This window comes from Parasteatoda tepidariorum, chromosome 10 (genome assembly GCF_982258835.1).
Source record: "Parasteatoda tepidariorum strain Cologne lab strain chromosome 10, Ptep-v5.0, whole genome shotgun sequence".
In the NCBI taxonomy this organism is placed as follows: domain Eukaryota; kingdom Metazoa; phylum Arthropoda; class Arachnida; order Araneae; family Theridiidae; genus Parasteatoda; species Parasteatoda tepidariorum.
In genome coordinates, this window is record NC_141764.1 from 62,407,436 (window position 1) to 62,431,033 (window position 23,598).

General features: G+C 29.4%; 1 long non-coding RNA gene across 1 annotated transcript in view; it reads left to right on the forward strand.

Moving 5' to 3' along the window:
* The window catches only part of LOC147802991 (uncharacterized), a 45,847-nt gene extending 23,126 nt beyond the window's left edge, over window positions 1–22,721 (forward strand). Inside the window, exons 2-3 of the long non-coding RNA XR_015429860.1 lie at window positions 11,419–11,591; window positions 21,582–22,721. This is a non-coding gene — a long non-coding RNA (uncharacterized LOC147802991). The remainder of the gene's footprint in view (window positions 1–11,418; window positions 11,592–21,581) is intronic.
* Window positions 22,722–23,598: the final 877 nt, after the last annotated feature.

The following is a 23,598-nucleotide window of genomic DNA, read 5'->3' on the forward strand; positions in this document are numbered from 1 at the left end:
TGAAAGGCGGTTTCTTTACAGTGAGTAAATATTTTATTGAATCATATATTGTCCATTCTGGTACAATGCAATTTTCTATCTTTCTGGCAAATTGAATCATTCCAAGTGCATAAAATTTATTTTCCTTGCTGTTAAAAAATTGATATATGTGATTTTTGACCTCCTATTTGAAGTAAAAGTTGTACTATCAAAACAATTTTGTAGAGGTATCAGTGATCTCGCGAGTTATTGTACACTGTTAAAATTTTCATTCTAAAATTATGGCAACTGGTAGCTGTCTGGACACCCGATTAACCGTAAATTTTACGGTAAAGATCATTTTTTTCTTTTACGGTTCTGAAATCATTTACAAAAAGCATGGTTATAAGACCATGAATACAAAACTATACGGTTTTTTAACCATTTACAACTAGCATTTCTTAAAAACGCAATTTTTTTTTATTATTTAACTAGACATAGGAGCCCGGCTTTTCGTTGAGCGCCGGACATTGGAAATTCTTCATGTGTTGAAGGGAATGGCGGGAATATTGTGGTGTCAACACAAGGACTCGAACTCCAGTTCTGCCGATCATGAGAATGACAGATAAGCCCGCTCGGCTATGATATGTACTCAGTTGCAAAGAACTAAGTAGCTTCATTAGGTGGTTCTAGTTGGTGCGATAAAATTCTGGTTGTTTAACCGTATTAGGTGAAAGCAGTTAATAAGCAGTTTTTCATATAAACTTTACCGTTTGATTACCATTTTATTTATGGTTATTTGACCGTTTTGATTAAGTATGGTAAAATAACCATTCAATTCATTGTTATTTAACCATTATTTCCGAGAAATTTCTTACAGTGTACTATTTGCTGTTTTGCATTAATTAGTACTCTTATTGAGTCCTCATCAGCTTAAACTGGCGTGGTGCAACATCATGCATCTTAATCGAAATTTTGTAAACCAGTATTAGAAATGAAGTACTATTCAGCAACATTATAGAACAGCAACTCTATGGTAAATATTAAAAGTAAAGGTATTTTCACAGTAACGTATACATATAGTATGTTAATCTCATCTTATCTTGTATCCTTTGACTGGAATTACGTGGAATTAGGAATATTGTTCATCCGTTTCTTCATTAAAATATTACTCTAATCCAATGCTATTATATTTTAGGATTTATTAACAAAATTTTTTCACAAAAAAATTATTTACTTCCTTTTTTGACTAAAAAGGGGAGAAATGTCATTATTACCATACAATGCGGTAATATCATCAGAATTTTTTTTTTTGTATCTATGGTATATTTATAAATAAAAATATAAAATTTACAGATAAAAAGCATAGTTTCGTACTACAGTCGAACTCGTTTATAACGAGCACAAAGGGACCGTAACATTGTACTCGTTAAATCCGAGTGCTCGTAATAAACGGGTCCTTAAGGCAGGCGTGCAATCAGAAGAGGGGGGGGGGGCTTTGGATGTCAAATGATTGAGTTTACTTAAAATTTAATCAATACTTACTTACTTTATTTACATTAATTAATTTAATTAAATACTTTTCTTGCTTACTAAATTAATTCTTACTTACTAAATTTAAATAAATACTTTTATCGGTCATGACCAGACGTCATGACCGATGACTTTTCCCATGCTTTAGATTAGAGCGATAAGGGCAATTAATTTTCAGTTCGCGTTTTTTTTTTATTTCTCGCGCATTTCTTATAATTTTGAAATAAAGATAAGACAGAAAAACTAGAAAGATGAGAAAAAAGATTGCAAGACAGAAAAATATTGCTCGCTAAAACCGGGTCTTTCTCGTTAAAAGCGACTTCTGTTCCATAGACTTAACATTGATCCAACCAAATATTCTCGTTTCCCTCGGTAAATCCGAGTTCTCGTTAAATCCGAGCTCGTTATAAACGAGTTCGACTGTATAAAGTTAGAAACACAAAACATGCTAAAAACTCATTTCGGTAGCAAAATACTTTTTATCTATTTAATTTCTCCATTGCTTATTTTTTTTAAAAAATAATTGTTCTTTTCGAAGAAAATAACAACAACAAGTTATTAAATTAAAAAATGAAATAAAAGTAGTTTATTCTAATTGCTTGCTTTGCTTAAAAACAACATTCCTTTTACTTGTTGTTTTTATTGAATTTAGTATTAAATGATGCTAAGAAATTCCTATATTTTCCAAATATCAATCAGATTTTTGATATTAAGAAAGATTATTTTTTGTGCTACAGATAAAAAAATAGAAAGCGTGAACAAAACATAGATAGAGTCCAAAAAATAAACATTCTTCAAATCATTTAGCTTTTCAACGTTGCGAAAGGTTTTTGATTACAGAAACAAAATAATTGTTAGTCTATTTTTGTGCTTTATACGTTTTGTCGTCCAACTTTATTTTCAGTTTTAAGTAAGATTAATTTAAAAATCCAGCAGGATTAATTTAAACCTCCAGTATCTTAATACGATAAATTTGAAAAACACTGTGGGAGTTAAATAGAATATATTTTCCATTAAAAAAAGAAATTAATATTGGAATTTGTAAGAAATTGATAATAAATACACTTTAAAGCAACCGTATTTCAGATAGAATAGTCGTATCCTCTACACCGAATTTTAGTTTTATTGATATTTTATCGTTCTTTAAGCTCATTTATAATTTCTTTTTTATCGATAGAAACATTCTTTTAAAGAAGTAAAGCTTAGAGATAACAATTTTACAAAAAATTTCAAACGCAATGACTTTCTAACATTTTTTCTTTTTCATAAAGTGATAAAAGTTACTCTGAAACTAAATGTTCCTATTCGTTCAAAAGGAGAAAAAAAATAGAAAAACATTTTTTAAAGGTCATTTTAACGATGGAAATCGGTGATTAGTAATGTAGTTAGTATCTTTAAATGAAATATGCCCAATAATTTTCTTTGTTGTTAATACTTAATTAGGTAAGTTGTCTTTTGAAGGGAGAAGGACTGTTTGATTTTACATTAATTAATATCTTTTCTACAAAAATGTTCTAAATTAGAATTTATTTACTATCGATGAGAAATAATTTGAGTAAATGTGTTTATGAAGAATGTCTAATAAAATTGCATATACGGATTTTCTTTTCATTTTTTAAAATTTTTATTTATCTACAAAAAGAAAAAAAAGGATTTTTTTCATCGCATAGTTTATAGAATATACTTTCAAACATGTTCTATAAACTAAATATGTTTCATGTACTATTCTATAACGCAAGTTTTTTTATTGATATATTGCATAACCTTATGCAATTTTTCTTTAAAAACATTTTTCTTAAAAGCTAAATTTTTTTACTGCCTTTAAAATAATAAAAATAGCCTGAAATGATTAATCGCAGTTCTGATTTTTATAGCATTTTGCGGTTCAATAAAATCTAAGGGAATTATCTTTATATTTTTCTATATCCTGCTATCTCCAAGTGACAGAGGAGATATCGTCCATAGCAGCTTACGATTTCATTGTATTTAAGACGAAGATGGTTTGAAGTAATTGTTTCCCAGTATGGCAATTCAGTTCAAAAATTTCTAAGTGAGAATTTGAAAAATTAAAATTTTTTTTTGATGATTTAATTTTGCTAGACTTGCTGATTCAGTCTTGCTGGTGGTCAGGGAACTGATCTAGCATTAGGAAGGTTCTGGGTTCGAATCCCGGACCAGGTAAGGATGTTCTTTCAACTATCTATTTCTACTGTGAACTATCTATTGCTGTTTGTACTATCTATTTCTACTGTGGGAGCAGCATTGGCCCACTTAATATAGTGTCTCTAAAAGAGTTGTAGCAAATCTGTCCTACTGACTGCCGATTGTCAATCGGGTGGGCATTGGAAAACAAAAGCTTTTCTAGAATCTTATTGAAATTAATCCTTTTATGGTAAGAAGATATAGCTCATTTTTTACACTTTGTTGTATATTCTTTTGCTTTGATGACTGTGACGCACCGTCTGTGAAAAGAATTAACGAGGCTTTTTAAAGTGGAGGCTTTCTAAAGCCGACTAAAGATCCTAAAGGAGTTCCGTCTTTAAAAAATTCTTCCGTATCCCGACTTTTCCGATGTATTATCAAAAGTGCTATTTTGGAATCAGGTCAGGTGATTGACACGGCCAGTTCAAAGCTTTACGCTTTTTAGCTGTCAAACTAACCTGTCACACTTGTTGCTTAGGGTTATTATCCAGAATATGATAAAATATACCGTATTTTTGGCTTTAAGGAGACGCCAAGGAGCTTGGTAGTTTCTACCGAAGAGGCCCTGGCAATTATTTTTGTAAAGTTAACTATGAAACATGGTTTTATAATGTGTGATAAAAATTTTATAATGTGGATTAAATTATGATAAAATTTGAAAAATGTGGTGAAATTTGGTAATTTTATCATGATACTTTAGAAGACGGCATAAAAATCATTTATTCGACTAAATTTAGTTTAGAGGTTTGTATTTTTCTAAATATTTGGTAATAAGATCTAAAGTTTTGAAAAACCAGAATTTCTAGTAAACCATTACCAAATGAACGGAAAGAATATCAAATGAATGTTAGATAAATGATCTTAAGAAACTGAAGGGGTAAGATATTACTTGATTTAGAACTACATAAACTGAAAAATATAAAAATTTTCAAGACTTGCCAGACGTGAATGAGAAGAAATTTAAAAAGAAATTTGAAGACTGACGAATTAATCACTTCTGGCAAGTCTTGAAAATGAGCACCTATTTTTGAGCGCTTGAAACACGTCGAATGATATTTTAATTTTGTACATTTTTAAAGCGAATGAAGTTTTAAATTAAAAAATAATAAATGAATGGTTTAAATACAGTAAAGTTTGGTTTTAGTAACCAGAATCTTTTTTTTCTATTTTTATTTTTATTCTATTCATTTTTTTATTTACTTTTTTTAATACCAAAAATGTCATTTCCATTCAGCGTGATAAATTTAAAAGAATATTTTTTTCCGGGCATCTTTCAGCTCTTTTCAACCTAGTTTTAATGATTTTATTTCCCTCCTCATTGGAATCAATATATAATATAATATAACATAATATGATATAATATAATATAATATAATATAATATAATATAATATAATATAATATAATATAATATAATATAATATAATATAATATAATATAATATAATATAATATAATATAATATAATATAATATAATATAATATAATATAATATAATATAATATAATATAATATAATATAATATAATATAATATAATATAATATAATATAATATAATATAATATAATATAGTATAATGTAGAAATCATAAAAAGGAGAGTTTTAAAATGCTTTATGGTCTTTCATACGTAACAAATTTAATAAACTAAATTTTCAACAATAAATAATATATCTTCATGTTTGAGAAATACCAGAACATTCAAGGCAATAACCATTAAACGTTTTTTGTTTAATTTTGAGAGGATTAAACTAAAATGATTTTTATTTTTTGGGGTTAAGCCTCAAATCTTAAACGAAACTATAGATTTATTTCACAATTACTTGCGTATAAAAATACTTTAAATCTGTTTTATAGCAAAATAACTGTAACAGAAGAAAGTCGCTTAAAATTTTAAAGTATGTTGCTATCATAAAAAAACTAATTGCATCCCAAAGGAAATTTAATCTTTGTCGTAACTCAATAAGTTTGCTTTTTCATCTTTAAAATTTTTTTTAAATTCTTTAATTTTTAATTCTACTTCATATTTAATGTTTCAAAAAATTCATTGAGATAGTTTAAATGTATTTCGTTCTTAACATTTAACTCAGTAAATTCTAATTAAGAGGATTAATTTTTAAATGCTTTAAGATATTTAAGAAGGTTATGAAACGTGCATTTTTTTATTAAAATATTATTTTAAGGAATTTGAAAATGTATATAAGCTTTATTTAATGAGTTGTAATTTCCATGCAGCTACAACTCTAGTAAAAATAATGTTGCGACAGTAGAATTTTTAATAAAATGTAGGATAAAAAGGAACAATATGTGGAATAATTTTGCAGCCAGGAATTTCTATCATAATTTAAAAGCTTTTAGCTGTTTAGAGCAATTCTAAATTTGAATTCAGGTCTTACTTACAATAATAATATTGCTTTTTTTAATATGTAACAGTTATTCAGAAATTGTACTTGAATATTATTTTATTTCTGTTCTTTGTATGAATCGTTTTACTTAATTTTTTCTAAGAATTTTAAAATTTTACAGGATGCTCCATAAAAACAATCCCTAATCTTTAGAAACCTTGAGAAAAATGAAGTAAATTCTGTATATTAAAGGCTGTGAATTAATATTTGAGCTAGAAATTAACATACATGTCATCGAAATATATCTAATCACTAGGGAGAGAAGCGGGGTGTAAAGCATCAATTCTAGTTTGATTGCCGGTTGAAAATTGGAAGTGTGTTTGATAATCGTTTTTGAGCTCATCTCTGTTTAATTCGGCAATCGAAAGGATTTTGATTTTTCAATCTCACCCCTCTCAGTTATGACTTGTTACATTTTGCTCGAATTCTTTTTAGCTTAAATATTAAATTATGACTTCGAATGTGCATACTTTTTGGACCCCAATTTTTACTAAGGTACTAAAATACATATGAAGAGTGGTCATTGCAGAATACCTCTATAAAATATCTAGAATGGTGATTAAAAATATATTATAATGCATATCTAGGGTCGTAACTGACCTCTAAAATACAAAAAATGGCTTATCATTTAATATATTATGAGAAATTTAATTTCGTTCTGGTTTTGAGTGATCCTTTTTCTCAGAAATTTAATGCTTTAAACTTAATGGGCGGTTAAATAAAATGGCGTTGTTATCTCTAAGCTTTCATTACTGGTTTCATTTAATCGTTTTGATATGTTTGTTTTCGTATGCTGATTGCTATTAATTTTACAATGTTAGTGTTAGAGTAATGGTGGCTCAGAGGATAGGGGAACGCTCTATAGAGATTTTGCCTCCCAATTAGATGACCCGGTTTTAAATCCCGGCGATTACTGGTCCATACGAATTCCATCGATCATACTGCTGACGTAAAATATCCTCAATGGTTGACGGATCATGGGTTAGAGTTCCCTTGTCATCAGACTAACCATGGGAGGTTTTCGTAGTTTTATTCTCCATGTGAGACAAATGCGAGGTAGTTCTATCAAAAAGTGCTCGACGAAGGCAAATCTCTCCTAATGCTTGATCCAGGAGCTTCCTTGTTTTCTGGATTGGGTTCAAAATTACAAAGCTACAGAGTTGATCATCTATTGTGGTAAACTCAAAGTTGAGTCGACTGCTTATAAAATAAAATAAAACGCTAGTATCATGTTTACAAAGTAAAAGTTAATAATTAATGTCCAAACACACTTATAAACCCGTGTGTTGTGAAACACATAAGCAAAAATACGCTTTTCAAATAATAAGTTCTAATCAAAAGTAAAAATGGCGATTTCTCTCCAAATAGGCTATCCTATCCACTTTCCACATAAATAATATAAAACGTTTTCGAAAGAATATTCTTTCAGAATTTATCAGAAGAGTTTTTTCGATAAATAGAAAATCAGTTGTTCGAGAACATCTCCTCATCGGTCAAGCAATAATAAGCCGTCAGCTTTCCAACCGGAATCGGGCAGGATTTATCTCCGGCTATTTTTCTATGCTATTTTTGTATTACTACTCTTTTTCCTGTTTACTAACGGATATCAGTTTCTTATCAGTCAAACATGGATAATTCTAAGTAAAAGGGACCAAGAAAAAGGCTTGAAATAAATTATTTGAATTGCATGCTTTCATTTAAACAAAAAGGATAAATAAAAAAGAATAACTCTGATCAAAGGTTTAACAAATACATTTCATCAAAAAGTATTGCCATATTTTTTAAATTAAACCAAATATTAGTTTTCCTGCTTATTTCCTTACGTAAGAAAAGATAAGCATTAAGCAAATAATCCCAATAAGCTCTCTCTAAGGCGGTAAGGCACATCACCCATGAAAGTCATACAAAGTCACCTCTGTCACATCAGCTCATCTTGATGCCCTGGAATCCTGTTTTCTTATGAATGCTAATACTCTTGTTAACGATATTAGTTTTTCTGAACTCTCGAAACCGCGTGGAAATTCATTTTACTTCCATTTGTGACTGTGATTTTTCTCGTTTTGTTTTTCATCTATTTTTTTCCCCTTCTTTCAGCTTCTGTGGAGTTTCTAGTTCTATTTTTCATTTCCATTTTCTTATGTTTTGCTGGAAATCTTTCGTTCTATATTTCAAATCACTTTTGTCTCTTCTCATTCAGGTCTGGCAAGTCTTAAAAATGGGCGGCTGTTTTTGAGCGCTTCAAACAACTCGACTGTTATTTCCTATTTATATATTTTTAAAGCGAATGAATTTTTAAATCACTTAAATACAGATAGTGTTGCTCTAACACGAGGAGCATTATACACGCTATTAATGTATGGATGGTACTGTTTTATCATTGAGATGTGTGCCAGATCAGCAAGGGTGAACACAATCATCATTTAGTCCCGCAGTGGACTGATCGTTAAGACACGGTTCTCAGCAGATCACCGAAGTCAAGCATCACTGACTGAGGTCAGTGTGCGGGTGGGTGACCCACTTGGATCAGTCTGCGTAGGGACCGAGGGTGTGCGGTATTGGTCCTCGTTAAACTGTGCTACCGTGAAGTGCTCGAGCTGGTCGTTGGGCTACCGAAGCGGGGGTGCCATCCCCTTCGCGGAAGATCAAAATTGTGATGGCATGTCTTCGGATCATCCTCAGGGATGTTTCCCAGACCGTCGCCAATAGCCCATTGTGCAGCTCTAGTGTGACGTAAATGAACTACTACTACTACTACAATCATCATTTGGACTAGGTAACAGAATACTTTTTAGGCTTTTCGTACATCACGTGGTTTCGGAACTCATATTATGCAATACTTTGAATATCTCTCGATGTATATATACAGTGAAACCTCTCGGGAGCGACCAATCTCTGTCACCATAAAATGATCGTTAATGGAGGTTGATCGTTCCTTTGTGTTAACCTCCAAAATGTTATCGAGTGCACATGATTTTTCGCAAGCTATTTTAATTTTACTTAGTGTCATTTTCTTGGTGAAATGCCACTTGCATTGGCGTCATGAAAATGGGATTGATGAACAAAATTTAGCGTCATTAAAAATGACTCTTACTCGCATAATTATGTGTCAAAACAAATTTATCAATAATTAATGACAGAACTAATTTAAATAAATAAACAATTGTGTATTTTTTGTCTAAATTTGCATTTAATTTTATGTCATAAAAGTTCGTTTACCTTAATAAAAAATAAGAAGAGGTTTGTTTACTTGAGATACTTAGTTTCTTTAAAAATAATTTTTCTTTCCCATTTCAACTTTCAACTCTTGAAATAAATCATTTATAACAAGGACTTTAGTACATCCTGACTGCAACATGAGGTTGTCGATCCTTTTCTGAGATAGTGAAAAAGAGCTATCTAATTAAAAGCCATCACAAAATTATTTGCTTCGCTAATACTTTTTGTTTCGATAGTTTTTTCGTATTTCCTTATTTGAATTTTCCCACATTTGGTGCGGAGGTTTGTCCTGCTGCTCTAGGAGAGGATTTGATAGTCTCTTCTAACAGTTTTCTTCAACATGCAGTCTATGGAAAAAATTCCGTGCCCCCCAAAAGTGGTCGTAAATAGTGGTCGTGTATATATATAAGTTCAAAATGAGGATAAAACAAAGGAAAATTATAGACAAATGAAGAAGGGGGGAAATAATAATGAAAAAAAACAACAACAAACAACTGATTTAAAAATAAAAAATAATAAAAAAAAGGATGAAATTTTTAAAAAAAAAAAAAACCGGAAAATAAAAGATATAATCTTTTCATCAGCCCACACGATTATATCCGCAAAAAAGAATGCACTCTGACTATATTTTCCCCATCTACTGTTTCATTTTATACAATTATGGCAGAAATTTGCAGTATAAAATAACTGAGCAGTATCTTAAGGTGAAAATTATCCTCAAAAAATAAAAAAATAGAAAAAGTGAAGAATTTGGATGATCCAGACAGTTTTGTGTACAATTTTCATGGAATGAAAAAAAAAGAGATTTCTTCTTCGTTAAACAGGTAATTTGAGGCTCAGTAAATGTGTGGGAAGCCTACAACTTAAATTGTCAACTTAACCTATCCTTTCCTCATGCCGCGTAAGAAAAAAATGCTAGAAACCAATTTATTGCCATTTGTAGAGAGAATTGGTGTCCCAAACCAGATTTTCCAGCATGATAATGCCGCAATTCACATTGAAAAATTTACACAGAAGTGCATTTTTTGTAAGAGGGTGCTTGTCATTAATGACCCGTCGTTCCCCTTAGCTTCAATCTCCAAGAAAGCTCAGTAGAGTTGTATGTACCAAAATGGACAGTTTTAGCCTGGGGCAGAATTGAGGTCCATCATCATTGAAATTTTTGGCATAATATTGATGATATTACCCTTTAAATATTGTTAAAAGATAAACAATATTGCATATTTCAAGGCTTATATAAACGCAGCGAATATTTTGGGCTGTAACCTGAAGAGCTATAATCTTTGCTTCGATGGGACAACCCCCCCTCCCAGATTTTTAACTGTCCATATGGAACAGAGAATGAATTCCACTTTCTAAATATGTGTTTGGATACCGACTTTCTTAATATCCATGCATGATTCACGTCGGTTCTCTTTGCGTCAAGGTTTAGCACAAAATGAAGGAGATTTTATTTAAGTGGGTCTATTTAGGTATAAATAAGGCCCCCATAAGTAGGACACTATATATAATTAAGGTATTCTTTTAGTTAAAGTATATTGAGGTAAATAAAGGTATTCTTTTTATTTTAAAACCGCAAAAAATAATCAACAATAAAAGAAAAAAGATAAAAAGAATCTTCTTAAAATTTTTTTTTAAAATTATTGAAATTATTTTTAATGCTTTGTGCATTGCTTTTATTTTTATAACAATTAAAGAAATAAACTGCGTGATAGAAAACTAAATTTTTTTAAAAAAATTATTCTTGTTGAGATTAATCTTAGCTAAAAAAAAATCTAAGCAAAAAAAATATTATTTTCTCAGAATTTTCTTTCAATAACTCAATAATAACAAAGTAGCGACCTTATTAGAAAGAAAAAAAGTAATTTTAATAAAAATATATCAATTGAAGAGTATTTTTTTTATAAAAACGGGTGATGAAAAATGTATGACATCGTTATTTAAAAAATCTGGTGATTAAAAACGTATGACATCTTCTTTATATGAATAAAAATGAATATTTTAGCAAACCATGTTAAGGCTCAATTTAAGATAACTTTAGTTTAAAAAATTATTTGAAAAGATTTTATTAAGAAGTTTTTAGAATTAATCTGAAAGTTCTTTTTTAGCAAATGATTTAGAGACTGCTGTTAAATAACAAAATAAGTTCGGATGATAAAAGGAAATTGATATGGAATTAATGAAACTGACAGGAAATTGACATGGAATTCAACGCAACTCACAGGAAATTGATATGGAATTAATGCAATTGACGGGAAATTGATATGGATTTAGAGAACAGGTACTGTTATTTTGCTACCAATTATTATGTAACAAAATTAATGACACATAACCAACTTCTATCAGTACAAATTTAGTTTAAAATTTTATTAAAATTAAAATTTGTTTGTTGATGCAAAAAAACACAGGGAGTTATTTCAAAAGTATAAAAAACAGTTAATCGTATTCAATTGCTTAAATGAAAATTATTTTTTGTTTTATTTTCACAAATTCTGAAGACAGAGCGAGATAGGATAAAGCAGAAATGAGGTCAAAATCTGACGAATTATTATGATATCTGGTGATTAAAAAGTGTGACATCTTCATTTATAAGTAATAAAGAACTTTTTAGAAAGTAGATGTGAGTAAACAAAAGTAAAAGGTGATTTATTATAACGCCCTTATATTTTATTTAACAAATTAACTGATTTTGATGATTTTTGTTAATACTTTCGAGATTAACTTCACTAGATATTTGTTACATTTATGTTTCTAAAGTGACCCACGACTTTGCCAGAGCTGAAGTATTTTAATTTCAATTTTAACTATTTTCATCAGATATTCCTGATATTGTAAAATTTCTACATGTATTGAATTTTAGAAATAATTTAAAATCTGTCCGGCTTCTAATAAATCATACAAATCATCATAAGTAGGAGTCCGGGACAGAAACTTTCTATTTGTCGCGTGATAAAATAGAAAACATTAAATAATATATATATATATATATATATATATATATATATATATATATATATATATATATATATATATATAAATACAAGAAAACACGAAGAAAGTTAAGAAAAAAAAATAAGTTTAAAACCCTCTAGTTACACTCAATTTGCGCTTTTGTTTTCATATTTTGTAATCTGGCAATCTTTCTGCGTAAACATTTTTAAATCATTCTTGCAAAATTTCCCGTTCATGTAAGTATATCTGATTTCGCTACTCGCTTTATAGTTCATTTTTTATACTGTTTTTTCTTTCTCTTTTATTTTATTTTCTGTTTTTACATGTTATTTTTACTCTAATATTTATTTTTTGTGTTCTATTTTATTTGTTGTAATTTTTGTAAAAAAGTTTTTTGAGTGCTCCTCACACTATTGTATTAATATATTTTGCTTTGGCTTTATGGATACAATATCCGAAAGCACTCTGCTTTGCGGATATAATCGTGTGGGCTGATGAAAATATTATATCTTTTTTTCCCGGTTTTTTTAAATAAAATTTTATCCTTTTTTTTTTAAAACTGTTGTTTGTTATTTTTTTACTTATTATTCCCATCCCCTTTTTTTCATATGTCTATAATTTTTCTTTGTTTTATCTTATTTTGAACTGTATTTTATCTTCATTTTGAACTTATATATATATATATATATATATATATATATATATATATATATATATATATATATATATATATATATATATATATATATATATATATATATATATATATATATATATATATATATATATATATATATATATATATATATATATATATATATATATATATATATATATATATATAAGTTCAAAATGAGGAATAAAACAAAGAAAAATTATAGACATATGAAAAAAAAGGGGGGGGGGAATAATAAGTAAAAAATAACAAACAACAGTTTATATATATATATATAAAAAGAATGAATGAAATTTTATTTAAAAAACCGGAAAAAAAGGTATAATCTTTTCTTCAGCCCACACGATTATATCCGCAAAACAGAGTGCTTTCTGATATTGTATCAATAAAGCCAAAGCAAAATATATTAATACAATAGTGTGAGGAGCAGTCAAAAATTTTTTTAATAAAAATAACAATAAATAAAATAGATCACAAAAAGTAAAAATAAGTAAAAATAACATGTAAAAACAGAAAATAAAATGAAATAAAAAGAAAAAACATTAAAAAGGGGCTATAAAGCGAGTAGCAAAATCAGATCAACTTACATGGACGAAAAATTTTTCAAGAATGATTTAAAAATGCTTTCGCAGAAAGATTGCCAGATTACAAAATATGAAAACAAAAGCGCAAATTGAGTGTAACAAGAGGGTTTTGAAGTGTCGTTCTTACTGCACTGCTGAAGTGATTTGTTATTCTGAAATTTGATTTGTTATGAAACTTATTGTTTTTCTTAACTTTCTTCGTGTTTTTTTGTATTTATTTATATATATATATATATATATATATATATATATATATATATATATATATATATATATATATATATATATATATATATATATATATATATATATATATATATATATATATATATATATATATATATATATATATATATATATATATATATATATATACATATTATTTAATGTTATATTATATTAATAGTAACATTTATTATTAATATTTTAATTAAAACTCTTTTACTAAATGTAAGCCGGAGAAAGTAAAGCCATTTTTGAGAAAATGATTTTGAGAATTTATATTATTTTACTCTAAACTAAACAACCACATTGAATTTCCGTTAAACTTTAATAAAAAATCCAATTGTTCGAATCTTTATCTGAAAGTTTAGTCTCATCTCGGATTCCATTTCCTTTTTCAGGAAATGCTTTGATTGTCTTCGAAACTGCATTAATTCTGTAGTTCCTTTTCAACTCTATAAAAGCTTCAAATCCTTTTCATTATCCGCAGCCTATAATAATAAGAAAAGAAAATCTCGTGAATTTTATCGCTTCGCTTAAACTGGTTTTTATGCCTTCTATAGGATTTTCTTTATACTCTTCCGCTTTTCAATTATTTCTCTTGGATTTCTCTCTATTTGATCAGGAATGAAGTTTTGTGATTGGATTTTGCCTCGTTGGATATCGGAATTTAACACTAGTAAATAATTACGTGCGATTTGGATTGTTATCATTCAAACAAGCTGCTGAATAACACTGAGCCGTCTCATTTCGAAAGTGTGAATTTTGAAATTTCCTTTGTGTTCTATTGCGATCTGAATTTTTTAAATGCAATTGTTTTACGAGTCCGTGAAATTAAGAAATATATTTTAACAAGTGGGCTGCGTCCCCTGCTCGCCAACGCTCGCCAGCCCCCGAACATTGCTACGCAATCTTATATGGTTTGCTTCGCAAACCAAGCTCGCTTCGCTCGCTACTAACTTAGGTACGTTGCAAATGCACAAAATTCAAAGAATTCAAAACAATAATTCAAATTCATATAACAACTTAAAAAGAAAAATTACATATTTTTAGTAAACTTAACAATAATAAAACAAATAAATTCGTGATATAAATAAAAAATCGTCAAATAAATTCGTAATATATAAATTCGTGAAAAAAGCGCTTTCGACAAAATACTAAAATAGAGATCTATCGACGAAGACTACTCACTTCTGCCTAGCTTAATAGTATGAGATTGTCGCAGCTGATAGGGTGAATTTCGGAAGAGAGAATGCTTTCTCTGGTTATTTCAGTTTCCGTTTTTAAAAGCGCTATATGATGAGCCACCTCTTCTAGATTTGGCATGTGGCATTTTTAGCAGCAATCATTGGTCGATTTTTTAGCGTTGCCATTCGGGGAGTTGTAATGAGGCTTTTTTTGTCGCCGTGTAAGAGAAATATATATATAGATACCTATACATATCTTACTATATGTACAAATCTAAGGATGGTGTCGCAGTTTTCCATTGTTGTCCGTGAATATTTATTAGCCAGAAGATCAAGTGGTAGGATCCAGTTTATCTCATTCCTTTCTATTTTTATTTGGTTGTCACCAGCATAAAATTAATAAAATTCAAAGGTATTGCTTTTCTATAAATCTTTTTTATGGAATGGAATCAATGCAATTGACTGGAAATTGATAGGGAATTAATGCAACTGACAGGAAACTGGTATGGAATTAATGCAACTGACAGTTATTCGATATGGATTTAGAGAATAAGTACTGTTATTTTGTTACCAATTATGATGTAACAAAATCAATGAAATAAGCCTACTTTTATTGAAACTAGCTCAGTTTAAAAATTTGATAGAAACTCTCTTGGATTTCTCTCTATTTGATCAGGAATGAAGTTTAATGATTGGATTTCGCCTCGGTGGATATCGGAATTTTAACGCTAGTAAATAATTACGAGCGATTTGGATTGTTATCATTCAACTAAGCTGCTGAATAACACTGAACCGTGTGCATTTTGAAAGTGTGAATTTTTAAATTTCTTTTGTGTTCGATTGCGATCTGAATTTTTTAAATGCGATTTTTTTACGAGTCTGTGAAAATAAGAAATATATTTTATTAATCATACATATCTTATATATGTATAAAAATCTAACGAGGGTGTCACAGTTTTCAATTGTTGTCAATACATTTTTATTGGCTGCGAAATCACATGGTAAGATTCAGTTTTTTCACATTAGTTTTCATATTGGTTTGGCTGTCATCAGCATAAAATTGACGTACAGGTAAGTCATAAAGTTATAGTTTTCCAAAAAATATTTTTTTCTCCCTTAATTTAAAGGTTAAAATTACCTGTTACGTTTTTGATTTAGTTTGATTTCCAAATTAAGAGTTTCAGAGGATTGTTTTTATTATTATTAGTAGTAGAATGATGTAATTCTATATCATATTTTCAGATAAAGTTATTCAGACTAGTGTCTGATCTTATCAACCGTTTTACATTTATAATTTTCTGGTGCAATTTACATTAATATACTATCATAAAATACGGTTAAAGAGGTTCGTTAAATGATTTAGATCTTAACTTTCAACTTCATGCCCAAAGTGATGAATGCGAAAATTGTATTTAAATACACCAGTCCATTTAGTACGAGCGGATTTAATTATCGACGATATCAACCTTCATCTATCAAAAGGTACCTCAAGATAGAATCAAGTTAATATGTCTTATATACTAGTGAATTAGTTCACTAGTATATAAGACATGTTAACTTGACGTATGATGTATGATGTTAACATGATGTATCAAGTTAACATGTCTTTTATACTAGTGGTATTTAATATTTATAGTGGTAGTTATGCCACATTACTCCCCTTCCAGAATTTTATCTGTGATAGAATTCGTGAACGATTACCACTAGTTGATTCAGGCTGTTTATGTACTTATATCATTTTCGCTCATAATATTTTTTTCCTAATTTTTCATAGCATTTTGCTCATTATTTTTTCGTATTTTTGTTTATTGCATTTCGCTTATTTTTTTTTCTTCAATATTGTTTACTGACCGGGAGATTTTATTTACTTCATCGAATCTTTTTTTTCTTCTTTGAGCAGTTTATATTAAGCAAATCAACTGTTTAATGTAGACCATCCATCAATAATGACAAGTTCATAACACGTCTGCAGGTCCCCATTGAAGGGAAATTTTAATTATCGACTGTGTCAACCATCATCTATCAAAAGGTACCTCAATATAGAACCAAGTTAACATGTCTTATATACTATTGAATCAGTATTCAATATTGATAGTGGTAGTTTGGCCACAGGTAATCAAAAATATTAATATACAGTTGAGAACTCACTAAATTTGTCATAACAATATACTTTTAATTTTAAATGTTATTTAAAAATGATACCTTAGAAAAATGATTTATGTTCACTAATAGATCTTAATAGTATCACAAGGGAAATATTTGGACTTGTGAAGTGGAATCACAAGTGTCCTTTTAGTACATATATTTTTGTGTGCATAATTTCAACTATTATATGTCAAGAAACAGCAGCGAAGTAATTGTGGGGAAAGACCATTGTGGCGTAACTACCACTATAAATATTAAATACCAATTCACTAGTATATAAGACACGTTAACTTGATTCTATCTTGAGGTACCTTTTGATAAATGAAGGTTGACATAGTCTAAGACTAAATCCCCTCATTGGTGACCAGGACGTGATAAGAGATTGCCAAAACTGATTTATGATCCACATTAAGGAGTTGATTTGCTTAAAAATAAACTGCCTGAAGAAAAAATCCGGGGAAGTAAAATAAAGTCTCCCGGTCAATAAACATAAAAAAAATGAAGGAAAAAAAAAATAATGAGCCAAATGCTATAAAGGAAGAAAAAAAAATAGTAATGAGAGAAATGATATAAAAACAAAAATAAAAAGATGAAGAAAAAATATAATGAGCAAAATTGGAATAAATAAATAAACAATATGAATCCACTAGTGGTATTCGTTCATCGAATTCTATCACAGATAAAATTCTGGAAGGGGAGTAATGTGGCGTAACTACCACTATAAATATTAAATACCAATTCACTGGTATATAAGACTTGTTAACTTGATTCTATCTTGAGGTACCTTTTGATAGATGAAGGTTGCCATAATCTGAGATTAAATCCCTTCACCATTAGACATTGCCAACCTTCATCAATCAAAAGGTACCTCAAGATTGAATCAAGTTAGCATGTCTTATATACTAGTAAATTGATGTTTAATAATCTTAGTGGTAGTTACGCCACAATTCTCCCCCACCAGAATTTTATCAGGGATAGAAATCGATGAACGGATACCATTAGTTGCCGTATTTGTGAAAGACCGAGCGAGCTATATTAAGTTCACCGGATTTTGAGCACACATGGTGAAAGCTATATTAAGTTCATTGTTGTGTGTGTGGTCACTCCTGTGTTACTATTAGCAGTCGAGTGTGTGCAGAAACACGTTGTGCGTAAATGAGACTGAGAAGCAACAGCGTGAGGATGAGAATAACGCAGTCCCACATAGCAAGTCAACTATTCAATGTGGACCATCCATCGAAGTAGGCTTGATAATTTCACGTCCGGGTCACCAATGTGGGGAAAGATCATTAGACAATGCCGCCCTTCCTCTATGAAAAGGTACCTCAAGATTGAATTAAGTTAACATGTCTTATATAGTGATGTTTATATACTAGTGATGTAGGATGATGTTTAATAATCTTAGTGATAGTTACGTCACACAATTATTCGGGGAGATGAGCGTCAGTGAATAGGGGACTTAGCTCACTAGTAATAAAATAAAGAATTTGTGCGCATGCGTCTGTTTACTGGATTGCGACTGAACCGTATGTTTTAAAAACACAATGTTTAACAAGAAGATAAATGGGTATAATGTAAAAAAATGACGAAGCCCGATTTTCGATTTTTCCACTATATTTTAAATTCGGAGAAATTTAAAAAACAAAATGAAATTTTCTCCTTTGATTAGCGGAAGCCATTTTTTTATAAAATACGCTATAAACGATTTAGTTTTTTCAAATATTTTAAAGTTAAGAACAGCGCTGTTAGCAAGCTTATAGCTTTGATGATAAAAGTTAATTTATTGCGCGTTCTGTATTACTTAATCATTTTTTATTCCTTATGCTAGGTCATCTGAATGGTCAACATGATCGTGATAGAAATATGCGGTCAAGATCCCTAGATTAATATTTCTATCTCAACCACGTGTTTATTTCGTTTATAGTAGTGCTTTTAAAACAAGTTTTTATAAAACTAAATAATTTAAAATCAACTTAAGTGAAAATAAAAAAAAAAGTTCTGAGCTGAAAAGCAAAATTAAAGGAGAATTGGAACTAATCCTTTGAAGAGAAACGTAAAAAAACACATTAATATTATTATTGATGCTGAAGATAATTAATTTTGGTAATAGCTACTAATTGTGTACTTTCACTTAGAAAGAAGATCACGGATACCCACACGTGCAACTTATGACGTCAGCGCCAGCTTGTCGTTTATAAGCAAAATGGTGCGTTTATAAGCAAAATGGCCGTTTATAAGCAAAATTTTCTTCACATTAGTTATAATGTCATTTAACTTGAAGTTAACTAAATACTGCGCCGTAAAACATATTTAAATTGGTGAAATATAATTCTTTCTTGTCTATGTATTTTACTTAACTTAGATATTTGTTTATATATTTTATTGTAACGGAGATCACATTTTTGCTTTGTCCATATGGCAACTTCGAGGCATAATTAGTTTGTTTATACATGTCTTTGAGGCTGTCTTTGTGCACATAAAGTGAAAGAATTGAAATATTTGTGAAGGAATCCTACATTTCACATTTCGCAAAAAGTCGCCTTACTCTTATTGACACCAATGATGTTTAATTTTGGTAATAAGCTCTACTGGCATCACGGTAATTGGTGTAGTTTAAATAGTTGTCAAATATGCTTTTATGTGAATATTACGTATTTTTGTGTAAATTTGGTGCATATTGCATATCTGTATTTTACCAGATTTCTTTTCTTCACGTATATTTTGCAAATGAAACAAAACGATTGATACTTGTATTATCAGCAGACACAGTGCTCCAGGTAATATTTGAGATCTCTAGAGGCTCGGAAAGCTGGCTGCAATGTGGCGACCAATTCTGTTTATAAAGCTCAGGAATTGAATGAGACGAGTCTTATCACCATGCACAAATCTCTTTTTGAGATTAGTCAGTTGTGAAATGAAAATGTTTTTGATTCAACACTAATTCTCATTGACGATAAATTGTTAAGAAACGATCGAAAGTTGTCATTAGGCGCTAAGCTCCAGTAAAGATTTTAGTAATCCAGCTAATCGGAAAGTTGTCAAAATATTGATTGCAAGTGTCCATCCTCAGAGAAAGGATTTTTTTTAAAATAAAAACATAGCAATAAAATAATAAAAACAGTATATTGAATGCTATCATGTTTCTATCAATACAAATTTTTAAGTGCTTATTCTGAGTGGTTGAGAGTATTATTAAAATACTATTATTTTGAAAATAATAAACATATAGACTCCAAAATGATGTAAGCAGCCGTGTTTTTGCTTATCTTTTCTACTTTTAATTTAAAACTCATAATTAAGAAAATAAGTAATTCCTAATGATTATTTGCATTTATAAATATTAATTTTTAATACAATTTAGTACACATTTAATACATAATGCATTATTTTGAAAATTATAAACATGTAAAGTAAAAAGTAGAGTATGCAGCCATTTTGTTTGCTTATCTTTTCTACTTTTCATTTAAAACTTAAGTTAAACAAATAAATAAGTCACAGTACTTATTTGCTTGCTTACATTTAAAAATATTGATTGTTTCCCTTTTTTTTTTAAAAGAAAAGTAAGAAGTACATATTTACATATTCGCTGACATCATTTCTGTGTGAAGTTCAGATATTTATTCATATATTTTTTTAGATTTATCACTTTCCTTTTTAATTTTGATAAATATTTCAATCACATTCCTTTTATTTCAGTAAAATAGTTCTTTTTTTAAAATTATATTTATTTTCCATATTTACAGAAATAGCATGAGAAAAAACATATATTTTTCTTTTTAAGTAGATTTTTCTATGTACTTTTATAGTAAAACAAATACTGAAACAATGTAAAATAAATAGCTATTTTTACTTTATATGATATTTCCATATTTTTGGAAAGAATTTTAAGTCTATTTCGCGAAACTTATTTATTCTTCATTATATATTTAGATTTGACCCTGAATAAATATTTGTTTAATTCTCTGTTTTTAAATTATATTTATATTAGCAAAGAGGAATATCATTTGTTATTAGTTAACAAATGCTGGTATTCCTAGAACAAAAATTTTTCAAACAGTAGTAAATAAAATCGTTTCAGTAAATGTAATTAAGGATTTTGACGTATTTTTGGAAGAATAAGTTTAAGTAGTTTTTATTTATACTCAGCAATAGTTATCTAATCACATTTTTATATAAGTTTTTATCAATGAATTAAAAAACTGATGATTGTATTTCATTTTTGAATACATAAAATAGAAAATCATTGCTTCTTATTATCTTTTTAAAATTATAATAATTTATGTCAAATTTTTGAAAACTTATTTTTATTTTAAATTATCTCTAAATTATTTTAAATTATCAGCGCTTTTATATAAGTTTTTATCAATGAATTAAAAAACTGATGATTGTATTTCATTTTTGAATACATAAAATAGAAAATCATTGCTTCTTATTATCTTTTTAAAATTATAATAATTTATTTCAAATTTTTGAAAACTTATTTTTATTTTAAATTATCTCCCCAGATGCACCATCTATGGTCAGGAATTTGCCTCTTGCCACACCCATACGTCACACCCGTTTGTAGGCCGTCATCCATCCATGTAATTCGTCCAGATCGTAACTTTGACCCGAAGCAGAGGACGATCGATCTCCAATTCAGTGCCCCCAGAGGTATAATTTGTTATAGGACCATGGAGGACTTTGTGACCCGACAGATTTAACATGCACCAGGTCACCATTTACTACACGGGGAATCTCGGGGTGGTTGGATTCGAGCACCAGCTTTCACTAACAGGTGTCCAGCGCTCTGCCAATCAGGCTATTCCGGTCCCAATTCTGGTTAATAAAACCAAAATATGCGATATTTAAAATATTCATTTTCTGATTTTTTCATTCCTCATAAGGTAACGGTTTACCGGAAATTCTGTTACATAAAATTGCAGTTCTTATTTCCCTACATTTAGTAAAAAAATTGAAAACTGAAGTAAATTCAAATTTAACCGAATAAAGGTTTCATGCCATGCTCTCATGTATTGTGATAAAATCACCAATTTTTTTTCACTTTAATCAAATTACCAAATCTTATCCAATATATAGGCAGTATTTGATCGTTCATTTTCATAAGTAATGCGATCATAACTAATGCGATTCAGAGAAAGTTAACATGGTGCTTACATTGAGTCAGAAACATGGTAAATCTCACTATATTCTAGTAGTTTTGAGTATACTTTGTTTATTTTCTGTGGAGTTCTAAGATTGGAGTGCTCACGCTAAATCACAAAAAACGATCGACAATTCAATAGAAAAATTCCACTCTCAGAGACGTCATTCTGCGGTGAATATTAATGCTCACATAGTCACTGTGATAAATGTTTTATATTTTTGCTTTAATACTGATTATTCTGTCATAGGGTGGGTAATATCCTGACTTGTATAAAACAGGAGAGTGATGCGTTTTATTATAAACGGAAGATTGACTAGAGATTGGAAAATATTTAGATAGGAAGTTTTTTTAACTTTTATCATAGCTCACTTTTATGCTACTTTTCAGTTTGCACTTAAGTTACTGTTATACTAAAATCTGGAATACTACCTATTTTGAAGTTATACTTCTTATGCGACTTCCAACAAGGTTGCGTTAAACATTTAACGCTACATTTTTATTGGCCGGGGAATCACGTGGTAGGATCCAGTTTTCCCTCATTCATTTCCATATTGTTTTGGTTCGCACTAGCATAAAAATAATAAAAGTCATAAAAGTATTGTTTTCTGTAAATATTTTTTTAGTTTGCTTTGTTACACATATAATTTAATAGGGTAGTATTTTTTATTTTCAAATTTAAAGGATAACAATTGCAAAAAATGAGTGAAAACAATCCCACGGACAATGCGACGGATTTAAGGTTATGTCAATTGATTGTTTCTCTTTTGAAATTACATTATGACGCATTCACATACATTATTAATACAAATACATTTTCCAGGGCGAGACGATGAGGCAACCACAAGCAGTTCCACTGGTTCAAGAGGTCCACGAGGGAAAAATGCACAATATTACAGTGTTTAAAGAGCACGGAAGCGAGCGGAGCAGGAAAAAGAGTCGTTGAATAGAACTTGCGATCCTTCTACGACTGCTGATTCTTCCACAATTAACGTCGCAGATTGCGCAGTTTAACTTCTTCCGCGCGGAGGGACTCCACGCACTATTTTTTTTGAAGTACTTTCTCATTACTTATTTATTTTCATTATCGTTGGCGTCCTCACTCTAACATCCTCGTTTCGTTTCGAAAAGTATGAAAAGTAGTTTTAACAAAATAACACAACGCTGACCGCGAGAAGTGCGTGATTCTTGTTGCTAGAGATCAAGATAACAGCAGGTCAAGAAAAGCAGACACGCTAATAAACTGAAACATCACTTAAACATGAACAGGAACAAAAGCAGCATCCTGACATCAAAAAGCAATTCATAAACTCAAAATGACGATGATTTACAAGACCGCAACGATGAAGAGACATAAGCAAATGATAAGCACTGGAAAT